This window comes from Ornithorhynchus anatinus, chromosome 3 (genome assembly GCF_004115215.2).
Source record: "Ornithorhynchus anatinus isolate Pmale09 chromosome 3, mOrnAna1.pri.v4, whole genome shotgun sequence".
Lineage (NCBI taxonomy): Eukaryota > Metazoa > Chordata > Mammalia > Monotremata > Ornithorhynchidae > Ornithorhynchus > Ornithorhynchus anatinus.
The window spans coordinates 81,201,224-81,213,805 of record NC_041730.1 but is presented as its reverse complement, the minus strand read 5'-3'; the positions used below and the strand labels follow the sequence as shown (position 1 = coordinate 81,213,805).

Below are 12,582 nucleotides of genomic sequence, written 5' to 3'. Positions count from 1 at the left end.
GATCTGGGTTCTGCTCCTGGCTCTGCCAATCGTCTGACCCCTTGCTCCTCCTCCCTGGAGCTTCTTCTCCCTTCAAATCTTCTGGACCTCATTTCTCCTCATCTGCAATGCTCTTCTGCAAACGCACTTCCTCCAGGAGGGCTCTGTGATTAAGTCTGACCTGTTCCAGCCAGGCCCACTTCAGACATGAGGCCACCTTGAGCTAGGAAACAATTCCCTGACCCCCATTCCATATGACCACCATTAATTACATTATGCCGCTTGTGGACACAGGGGAACGATTCTCCAGGAAACCTTGGTTTCACCTCCCCACACCCAGCCTTGCTCCAGAGTCACTGCGTTGTCCTTTCAGACATCTAGTCACCTGACTTGGACCAGTGGGCTTTGAGATTTCTAACTGCTGTCAATGACACTGATCCCCACCCCTCTCGCTTTGAAAGAGTTGTCTAAGTTTTCTTCCAGTCCTGCTTCCCAGGTCGTGTCTATCCAACAACTGCCCTGAGTGCTTTTACTTAGTCACCTACACTTAGCATTTATGCAGATTCTCAGGTTATGATTGCACTTATTTATTAATCTCTTTAATTGATTAGTGGTATTTTGGTCAGTAGTAATTTCTGAGTGCTTACTGTGTTCAGAGCACTGTACTACTAAGCACTTGGGAAAATTCAACAGAATTGGTAGACACATTCTCTGCCTACACCGAGCTTGTGGTTTATCGTTTACTTTATCTATCAATCAATCAATCAATCCATCAGTTGTTTGTAATGAGGGTTTATTGTGTGCAGAACATTGTAATAACTGCTTTGGAGAGTACAGAATAACAGAGTTGGTAGACAAGTTCCTTGCCCAGAACTAACTTACAGTCTGGAGCAGAAGACAGACATTAGTATAAAAAAAAAAATTATGGATATGTATGTAAGTGCTGTGGGGCTGAGGGAGAGGTGACTAAAGGGTGCAAAGTCGAATATAAGAATGATGCAGAAGGGAGAGGGAAAAGAAGAAATGAGGGCCTAGTTGGGGTAGACTTCTTAGAGAAGTGCCTTTCTCTTTGTCTTTCCATACTTTTGCCATCAACAGTTATAGCATATGTTTCTTTCTCCTCATGGCTAAAGTCTATCATGCTCCCCTTTTAAACTCTAAGTTCCTTAAGTGTGAGGACTGTGTATTTTAATTAATTTTACTCTCTCAAGCCTTTAGAACAGTCTCTACACACAGTGGGTAATATTACCGATGGATTGCTTGATTGATGGGTTATTCTCATAGACCCTTAGGTACAATACAAACCCAACCCACCTCTGCTGTCTGAAATCCAGGATTGGCTCATCAGTAGTAATAATGATAATCATTAAAATATTTAAGTGTTTACTATGTGCTAAACTTTGGGATGAATGTAATACAATCAAGCACATTCCCTGTCCCACATGGGGATCACAGTCTAAGTGGGAAGAAAAACAGGTAATGAATCCCCTTTTACAGATGAGGAAACAAGCACAAAGAAATTATATAGCACAAAGAAATTATATAATTTCACATCATGGGTGAATAATAGAGTCAGGATCAGAACCCAGGTCCTCTGATTCCTAGGTTTATGCTCTTTCCACCAAACCATGGTGTTTAATAATGTTGGTATTTGTTAAGCACTTACTATGTGCAGAGCACTGTTCTAAGCGCTGGGGTAGACACAGGGGAATCAGATTGTCCCACGAGGGGTTCACAGTCTTAATCCCCATTTTACAGATGAGGTAACTGAGGCACAGAGAAGTCAAGTGACTTGCCCACAGTCACCCAGCTGACAAGTGGCACAGCTGGGATTTGAACCCATGAACTCTGATTCCAAAGCCCATACTCTTTCCACTGAGCCACGCTGCTTCTGTTTCGTTTGTCTTTGCTGTTTCTTTTTCTACTCTTGGTTACTTAAGTAAGCAGTTATAAATCAACTTTTATTATATGTTGCCCAAAACATCTACTGCAGGGCTCTGCACCAATAGGTTCTAATTTTGCCCATGCCATTTGCCTGTATTGTGACCTTGGGCAAGTCATTCAGCTTGTGTGTACCTCTGTTTCCTCATCTATAAAATGGGGCTGATATCTGTTCTCCTTAGCTCTTAGGTTGTGTACCCCATGAGGGTCAGTGACTGTGTCCATTGTGCTTACACTGTTTTCACTCCAGGGCTTAGTACAGCATGGCTTAGTGGATAGAGCATAGGTCTGGGAGTCAGAAGGACCTGGGTTCTAATCTCAGCATAAAATAGGTGTTTGGTAGATATGAAAGAATGAATAAATGAATGGAAGAAGAATAAATGAATGGAAGAAGAATTAACATGATGTTGGTGAAGTTTCCATTGATAATTTAAATGATGGGTAGTGGTGATACTGCAGGGAAGGAGGCTTGGATTTTCCTATAAGACCTGTCATAGGGCGCTTAACCCTGTTAACCTCATTAAAATCCCCTGAGGGTTCTTTATGTAAAGTCCAAAGGAAATACATGATTGAGCTGTTTAGGCAAAAACTATTTACAGTTCCAGGTTGGATGAGATTTTAAATTCAGTTTAAACTTTTAGAAGTAAACATTCATGTCTATTATACTGTCATCCTTAGACAGAAATGCCTGAAGGGACTGAGTTTGGAGACACAAGTTATACAGTGAACCAGTCTCTTATCTACCAACCAGGAAAACAAACTGAAGGGAAAAAACAGACCTGTAGCCTTTAACTGAATTGTCCATGTGTACACCTCACAGGGAAGAAGTGTCTTTGAGTGTGTGTGTGTGTGTGTGTGTGTGTGTGTGTGTTCGTGTGTGGGATTGGTTGTGGGGAGTTCTTGGCATTACTTTCTTTGAAATGGTTAGAGGCTTTTATTTACCAAACAGTGAACATTGTTAAAAGTAAAACTTCCTCTTGTGTTCTAAATTCTGGCCCAGTTAATCTTTCAGGAGTGTTGAAAACAGGGTTTTAATTAGCAGTTTTATCAGTTAACCCAGTCACTCATCTCCCTGGCTTATCTGATACTGTGGTAGTGCAGGCACTTAGTGACATCAGAAAAAGCCGCCTTGTCCGGGTGACAGTTGAGAGGACTTCTGTGGGAGGGGAAAGAAGAGACCTCAGAAAGGACCAGCATTAAATGGAACTTGATACAAATCCAGAAGGATTTATCTCACCAAAGTAACCTAGAATAGGAGTTGGTACCTCTTGTATTTCTCTCTAATCCTCTAAGGTATGTCACCCCCACTCCGCAGCCACTGGGATGGCCCAGTGTGACAAATGGGACTGGACACGGTACTTCCCAGCCCATTTAGGAACCTGTTATGCTGGGGCAGAAGGGACAATATGCGATGGACCCTGGGGTGGATTGTCATTGCCCCACCCTTTGACAAGGAGCTTACTGATGTCCCTGAGTTAGACGAAGTCCTCAGATTGTTTTGTCCCGGGTATTGGCCTCCACTCTCCCAAGCACAGGCTCACTGCCAGCTCATTGCAAGCTCAATGGGAAACAAACATACCCAGGAAACTTGTGTTACTGGGAGAAGTATTTTTCATTTTTTTCACCTTGGTCCTGAAGGATGGCGGTGCCCCCCGGGCCCCTCCAGCCCCAAAACATCAGTCAATCAATCATATTTATTGAGTGCTTAATGTGTGCAGAGCACTGTATTAAGTGCTTGAGCAAAAATGACCCCCAGTAGAGGGCAGGGCCTCTAAAGCCTGTTGGGAAATCCACCCGGGCTAGGCCCAGGTCTTCGTCACAAAGCTGTGTGGGGATTGGCTGTGATCAAGGAAGGACTGACCCACAAAGGGAATGCTGCAGCCATTTCTGAGGGAGGATGCAAAAAACCCTCGGGATGATCAAGTCCAAGGGAAGGAAATTCTTGACTTTTAGGAACGTTGCCTCTTGCAGTCCAGACTCCTAACCCAGAACGTTTGAATCTTCCCCCCATCTTATTCTTCCATAGAGTGTCATTTGTGGTTTAGAATCCTGATTTCCTCTCTCCCCTTTTTTTTCCTTTCCTTTTCTTTCTGGACATGTAAACCCTTGGCCAAAATAGCACCGTCAGCCCAGAAAGAGAAACAGCATCTCTCGCCAAATGAAAAGAAGAGACTGAGGGAATTAAAGAAAGATGCATCATTTCACTATCTTCAGATGAACCCCTTACTTCAACTGCAGACCAGCGAAAGGAGAAAACTCCATAACAGGTTTGCTAGAGCCAAGAAGATATTTTATGCTTGCCTAAGCAGTTCTGATGATTTGATAGTTGAAATGTTTATGCTTTTGTTCACTTAGATAACATACTTAAGACATCTATTTTAAACAACAGATAATCATAGGGGCATACTGAGTGTATGGTAGAGTCACAGTTGGTATTTGAAGGGTATTTAAAACAAACCTAGGAGTTTTGGAACACAAGTTGACTTTCATATGTGTCTGCACATAACACAAAGGCAAAGCAATTCTTTAAAATGTCTCCTGTTATAAATTATAATGTGTGTTTTAGATTCATTACCAAGAGGAGGAAAAACTGTGTTCTTGGAGAAAGGATTGTCGAGTACATTCCTTCTGAGAATAGCTTAATTTTTGTTTTCAATAATAATAATGATGGTATTTAAGCACTTACTATGTGCCAAGCACTGTTCTAAGCACTGGGGTAAATACAAGGTATTCAGATTGTCCCACATGGGGCTCACAGTCTTAATCCTCATTTTACAGATGATGTAACTGAGGCACAGAGAAGTTAAGTGACTTGTCCAAAGTCACATATTGACAAGTGGCAGAGCCAGGATTAGAACCTACAACCTCTGATTCCCAAGCCCATGATGTTTCCACTAAGCCATGCTGTTTTTAAACCAATAAACCTGATTGAAGAGTGAACTGCGATTCTTATTGATACCAGTATGCCCCTCTCCATTTAATAGATCCTTGCTTGCTTCCAAGGCCAGCGTGAGATGGATATCGGTGCTGTTCCTATCTTTCTCTCACCAAGAGCTCTGTTTGGGCTTTTAGATTCCCCTCTGGCTCCAGATTCCCTTTCTGGGAGAGGTGCGGCTGGCTGGATGTGCCTTTCCGGGTGGGACATCTGAGCATCACTGCAATCTCTAACCCCTCGGAAGGTTGCAATGCCACCTTCCTTCTCCCTGCCTTGGGAGAGATAGCGGGTAACCAAGAGGAGACCAACGTCTGGGTAGACTGCCTGGGGATTCTGCACTCCACAAATAAACTTATGAAAATGCAGAGGCATCAGAAGAAAGTCTGGGTTCCAACTCGGGCTCTGGGTCTGGAACCCTGCATTTGAGGTATTAAGTACCTCACAATGACTAATGAAAAAAAATATAGGTGAAGACTGGCTGGGTACCACACTGACTTGCTTTCTTTATTCATTTCCCTGACCCCCACCCCACCAGCTCCACAGCACTTATGTACATTGTCTTGTCTTATGCTGTCGAGTCATCTTCGACCCATAGTGACTCTATGGACACATCTCTCCCAGAATGCCCCACCTCCCCCTGCAATTTATCCGGTAGTGTGTCCATAGAGTTTTCTTGGTACAAATATGGAGGTGGTTTACCACTGCCCTCTTCCATGAGAGTACTTGAATCTCCATCATCGAGTCTCTCTCATGCCACTGTTGCCCAGCACAGGTGAGTTTTGACTTGTAGCAGATTGCCTTCCACTCGCTAGTCACTGGCCAAGCTAGGAATGGAATAGGTAGGCCTCTGCTGGAATCTCCTTCCCATAGTCGAGACTGGTAGAGTACTGGAAACTCAAAGGTACCATCCCGAGAGGGGAACGTATGTACATATGTCATTTATTTATTTATATTAATATCTGTATTCTCCTCTAGACTGTCAGCTTGTCTTGGGCAGAGAATGTGTCTGTTATATTTTTATTTTCTAATAATAATAATAATTGTGGTATTTGTTAAGCATTTACTATTCGCCAGGCACTGTATTAAGCACTGGGGTAGATATAAGCAAATAGGGTTGGATATAATCCCTGTCCCATGTGGGGCTCACAGTCTCAATCCCCATTTTACAGGTGAGACAACTGAAGCACAAGAGATACAGGGTAATTGAGGTGGACACAGTCCCTGTCCCTCATGTGACTCTCAGTCTCAGTCCCCATTTTACAGAGGAGGGAACTGAAACCCAGAGAACTGAAGTGACTTTACCAAGGTCTCACAGAAGACAAGTGGCAGAGCTGGAATTAGAACCCACGACCTTCTGCCTCCCAACCCCGGGCTCTATCCGCTATGCCAGGCTGTCGTACTCTCCCAAGTGCTTAGTACAGTGCTCTTCCCACAGTAAATGCTCAATAAATACAATCAAATCACTGACTGATAGCTCTAGAACTGGTATCAATCTGCTTATCCTAGACACAAACACAATGGGCCTCAGAGGAGAAGGCAGCGTGACTCAGTAGCAGGAAGTGAAACGCGCTTGAAACCGAGAAGAACAGCAGTGCCAAACCTTCTGCACTGCCAGGGGCACACACTGCCCCTCCCTTGGAGCAAATGCCAGGGGTACACGAGGTTCCTGAGTTCCAATGTAGGTCCTCACTGACCTCCTCCTCCCTGGTCTCCCTTACTGAGTCCTGCTGCTGAGTGTAATAATAACAATAATAGTAATAATGGATATTTATTCAATTTATTCTCTCCCACTAGACTGTAAGATCTTTGTGGGCAGGTAATATGTCTAGCAACTCTTTTATATCATACTCTTCAAAGCACATAGCACAGTGCTTTACATACAGTAAGCACTCAATAAATATGATTGATTGCTTAAACATTTACTCTTTGACAGATATTGTGCTAACCAATCCAACAACAGTACTTATTGAGTGTTGACTGGGTTCAGACCATCATACAAAAAACTTGCAAAAGCTGAGAAGCAGCGTAGCCTAGTGGAATGAGCAGGGACCTGGGAGTCAGAGGACCTCGGTTCTAGCCCCAGATCTACTATCTGTCTGCTGTGTGACCTTACACAGAGCAGTCATCTGACTTCTCTGGGCCTCAGGTTCCTCAGCTGTGAAATGAGGATTCAATACCTGTTCTCCCTCCTACTTAGACTGTGAACCTCATATGGAATAGAGCTTGTGTCCTACCTGATTATCTAGTATCTACCCCAATACCTAGAACAGTGTTTAACACAAAGTAAGTGATTAGCAAGTACCATAAAACAAAAGCATAATACAATAGATTTGGTAGATAATTTCCCTGCCCTCAAGAACCTTACCATCTAATGGGAGTATACGCCATTGGAGTAGATAGAGATCAGATCAGAAACAGTCTCTGGCCCATACTGAGCTCACAGTTCAATCGCAAGGAAGATCAAGTACCTTTTCTCTGTTTTACAGATGAGAAAACTAGGGCACCAAGAAGTTAAATGACTCGCCCAAGGTTAATGCAGAAGTCAGAGGTAGAACTGGGATTAGAATCCAGGTCTCCTGCTTCCCAATTCCTTGCGGTTTCCTCTTGCTTACACTGCCTCTCTGGATGACAATTTCCTTAACTTTCAGTCTAAGGAACATGACAATTTCCTTAGACTGAAAGTTCAGGAGCTGTCTTCAGCTTTTCTCGTACTCTCTCTGTTGTCATGTGCATCTCTGTCCTCGCAATAGACATCTGGTATTGTGCAGGGTAAGACCCCCTATCAGGAGGCCGGACAAAGTTGGCCTTCAGTGAATGCGGATGATGATGACAACCCACATCTATGCAGGATTCTCATTGCTCTGCTCAGGATTCAAATGACCACATCTTCTAGTACTTGCATATCCATTTTACTCTTGGGAAAATTGAGGCAGATGGCTGAAATGACTGTTTCACATTTATCCAGCGTGACAGTGGAATAGACTCAAATTTTCCTGACTCATCTCTAAAGCTATAAACCATTCATGTTTTATTCTGCAATGATTTTTTTTTCGGCAAAACATAGTTTGGGTACATTATTTTCAAAAGGCTTTGTAAATTAAGACAAACTAAGCGGTAATTAAATGGACAATGGGGCTAGGGTTGTTAGTTCAGCCTTCCCCCACATAGATCTCTTCTTTTAGCAATAGCACTATTGAATTTTAATGTCAGTAATTCTTACAAGAGCTCTCTAACTTCCAGAAAAGGTTGTTGAGTGCACTTTGGTCTAAACACTTCCTCTCCTCCTCAAATTTTAAAGTATTTGCCTGACATGACTTGAACAGAGAGCTTAGAACCCATTTTCAAATTAGCAACAGAGAATGGAGGATACCTTTAGTATATATATTGTATTTATTAGAAGATAGCACTGACTCTGAAATTTATTTATGAGTGTGGCCACAGCTTGTGCGCAAAATGGCGGTCCCTTGTCGTGTAGTCATGTAGTTTGCAGTGTAATCGTGTAGTTGTCCGCACCTGGAAGTAGTGCATCTCTGGTCTGCTGGCACGGTGTGCTTTTTTTTTCCCAATAGGATGGGAAAGATGACATTTTGAGAAGCAGCATGGAGTAGTGGATAGAGCCCAAGCCTATGAGTCAGAAGATCATGGATTCTAATCCCTTTCCTCCACTTGCCTGCTGTGTGACCTTGGGCAAATCACTTCCCTTCCTCTTTGCCTGTTACCTCATCGGCAAAATGGGGATTGACACTTTGAGCCCCACATGGGATAGGGACTGTGTCCAACCCGATTTGTGTGTATCCACCCCAGTGCATAGTATAGGGACTGGCACATAGTAAGCACTTAACATGCCATAATTATTGTTATTATCATTATTACTGGAAAATTAGGTGCTTCACATTTACCTATATCGAGGGTGATGACTCTTCATGAGCTAAAGAGCCATAAACAATAATATAATAGAGCCAGGAATCCAGATGACGGAATTATTTTTCCCAAAATGTCAAGCAGCATTTCTGTTGGGCTGGGTGTTGAGGGGTGGGTATGGCTTGCAAAGGAAAGGTGGGGCAGAGACTGGGGGCAGGGTTACCATCATAGTGAAAGGTGAGACAGCACTCCCTGCATCCTACTGGCAAAGTGATGGTGTTGGTATAATGAAGAGTATGTGTGTCAGCTACTCAGCATGTGGAGAAGAGGTCCATGTGGCTTCCTGTAGGATGACCGATCTCCCCAGTACATGCACTCAAAAAAAAAGTACTCTCATGCATTCATTCATTCAATCATATTTATTAATAATTGTATTTAAGTGCTAACTATGTGCCAGGCACTCTATTAAGCACTGGGGTTGACTGCTTACTGTTTGCAAAGAACTGTACTAAGAGTTTGGGAGAGTACAATGTAACAATAAGCAGACACACTCCCTGCCCATAACGAGTTTACTCAAAAGCCTTCATTAGTGGTACATATTTACATTGCTCTTTGATAATGTAACTAGAGAAGTGGCACGGCCTAGTGGAAAGAGCATGGGTCTGAGACTCAGAGGACTTGGGTTCTAAAGCCGGTTCTGCTACTTGCCTGCTCTGTTCCCCTGGGCAAGTCTCTTAACTTCTCTGTGCCTCAGTCACATCATCTGTAAAATGGTGATTAATTCCTACTCCTACTTGGACTGTGAGCCCCATCTGGGACAGGAACTGTATTCAACCTGATTATTTTCCTTCCACCCCAGTGCTTTGACAAATACCATTAAGGAAAAACAACAAAATCACATTAATGCACTTTACCTTATTTCTGTTGGGAAACTAAATGTTTTTCAGTGTCCTTTTGTGTAAATCCCTATTTATAGCAGTATATAGATTCATTTTCAAAGTCATCTGACATAAACAGCAAAGAGGTGTTTTAAGGGCCAGGCTTGTAATGCTGTTTTAGTTCCTTATTCAGCAAAAGCCATTAGCCCAGATTTTTCTTAGGTGAACGTTTTTGGAAATTATGAAGCAGGAGGTGAAGGAAAAGACTAAAGAGAGAGAAGCCTGCTATGCTATTCTGGTTTTTTTTTCCCGCCCAGGTTCAGATTACTTGGTAATTTTTCCAGTTTAGTATAATCCAATTTAAGGTGAAAAGGAGATGGAAGTGAGAAAGAAATGATTTTTGTACATTTCTTTCCAACATTCAAATTCCAAAGCTTTTATGACTACAACCTATAACCCACAGTTGGGTACTAGACAGATGTACAAATACTTGCACCTGCACCTGGAAAAAGTCTCATTTTACAAAAGATGTTACTAAATGGGGAAGGCTTTATTATTTTAAGCCTGCTCCAAACAAGTCTGTTTGCTCATAACAACTTAGAAGCAGCATGGTCTAGTGAATAGAGCATGGGCCCAGGAGTCAGAATGACTTGGGTTCTAATTCCGGCTGTGCAACGTGTCTGCTGTGTGACCCTGGGCAAATTACTTTACTTCTCTATGCCTCAGCTCTCTCATCTATAAAATGGGGATTAAGAATGTGAGCCCCATGTGGGACAGAGACTGTGATCAATTCAACTTGTTTATATCCACCCCCAGTGCTCAGTACAGCATCTGGCACATAGTAAGCACTTTACAGGTACCACAATTATTATTTTTATTGTCTACCACTAGATGAAATAGGTCCCAGGAGAGTCAGTCAGTAATATTTATTGAGTATTTCCTGTTAGCAGACCACTTGACTAAGCACTTAGGAGAATACAATACAACAGAATCTGTAAACACATTCTGTGCCCACAGGAGAGGGAAAGAATATGAGCCCACAGAATAGGGTATAAAATATTGGCTCTGTGACTGGACTGCTGTCTGACCCTGGGCAAGTAACTTAATTTCTCTGGGCTTTAGTTTCTTCATCTGTAAATTTGAGATAATAATACTCATCTTTCCCTACCTCAGCAGGAATGTTGGGAGGATAAAATGGGATGTAGTCTAGTGGAAAGAGTATGGATTTGGGAGTCAGAAGAGCTATCAATCAATCAATCAATCACATTTATTCAGAATTTACCCTCTGCAGAGCACTGTACAAAGCACTTGGGTGAGACAGTAGACATGGTCCCTGCCCTCAAGGACCAGCTCCACTGCTTGTCTGCAGTGTTACATTGAGCAATCACTCAACTTCACTGTGTCTCAGTTTTCTCATATATAAATGAGGGTGAAATACCTGTTCTCCCTCCCCTTTAGACTGGGAGACCCAAGTGGGACAGGGATTCGATCTCTTCTGATTGGTTTGAATTTAACAAGAACAGTGCTTGACACATAGTAAATGCTTAACAAATATCATTATTATTATTATTATTATTATCTACTCCACTGCTTAATGCAGTGCTTGGCACATAGTTTAACAAATATCACTATATTATCGTTATCATCACTGATATTAACGTGCAATGGGAAATTATAGCACTCAGGAAATGGAGGGTGAAATTTTCCTTTATTTTTTATTGGTTTTAACACACTGTTCTTAACAGATTTCCAATATTTTGCAGATGCTTATGAAATGTCTTAGAATCCTTTATGGCCCATTTTATCCTCAAAGTAACCACCCTTTAGGCAGTGAATTTCAAAAGTGTTTTCACAGTTTGTTCTCTCATGTCCATGAAAACTCCCAAGTATGTGGCCATCAAAATCCCATGACTGCCATCCGCTAAAGATGACTTTTGCTCACCAGAGTTGGTGAGGGAATTAGCAGTTGGAAGTGGATGGAGGAATCAATCACTGGTATCTACTGGTACTTACTGTGTGCTGAGCACTGTACTAAGAGCTTAGGAAAGGCAGAGCACTGTACTAAGAGCTTAGGAAATTAAAGTACAACAGATTCTGTAGGTATGATCCCTGCCGGCAAGGAGCTTACAGGGGGATGGCATGAGTTCACAGTGATGTTGGTTACAAGGGTAAGAAAGTAATTCACATGGTCTCCCAGATACAGGCTGTACATAACTTTAATTTTCTTGGATGTTGAGCAGCCTTGGTGAATGAATTCATAATTTTCTCCATTCACTTCTCCATAACAATTATTATTATTATTATTGTTATGTGACTGTACCACAGTTCCCGATGATTCTTGATGCTGCTCAGGGTGTCTTTTAGTGGAAGAGTTTCCCAGCTGCTTAGAAGCCTATTTTGACTTCTGACACCAACTTTTGGGTTTCTTATTGAATGGCCATCCAACTGTGGTACAGAGCACAAATTGAACAGAACTGGATACACCATACAATCTTGGTGAGCCCTTCAAATGCATGACTCATGTTATCTTGAGGGCTTTTTAAATCCCTTTCCCATTTGAGGTGAGTCATTTTTCAAAGACTGCTCAGATACCCATGATGTCTTTGGGTGAAGTTTCAATCAGCTTTCCCCTTCCTAATTTACTTTGCTTCTCTCCCACTCCAATCTGCCAACTGAACTATTCACTGTATCTCCATCTCAGCTCTCCCACTGTCGAGCCCTTACTCACATCCTCCCTCCTGCCTGGAATCCATTCCCCTTCACATCTGGCAGACCACCTCTTGCCCCACTTTCCAAGCCCTACTAAATTCATTTCTCTTCATTCTATTTCAAGAAGCCTTCCCTAATTGATGTCTCTTTCTCCACTCTATTTTCCCTCCTTTCTATATCTCCTGTGCACCTGGGTCTGTACTCCTTAAGCACTTTGATGCTTACCTTATCCCAGCACCACAGCACTTTGTACAAGACTTTATTTTCTACTGCTTCCCC

The 12,582-nt window shown here is 42.4% G+C and overlaps 1 long non-coding RNA gene across 1 annotated transcript in view; it reads left to right on the top strand.

The window, feature by feature from the left end:
* LOC114809990 overlaps positions 1 to 12,582 on the top strand; it is a 131,975-nt gene that overhangs the window by 43,051 nt on the left and 76,342 nt on the right. The window contains exon 2 of the long non-coding RNA XR_003757746.1: positions 4,040 to 4,187. This is a non-coding gene — a long non-coding RNA (uncharacterized LOC114809990). The remainder of the gene's footprint in view (positions 1 to 4,039; positions 4,188 to 12,582) is intronic.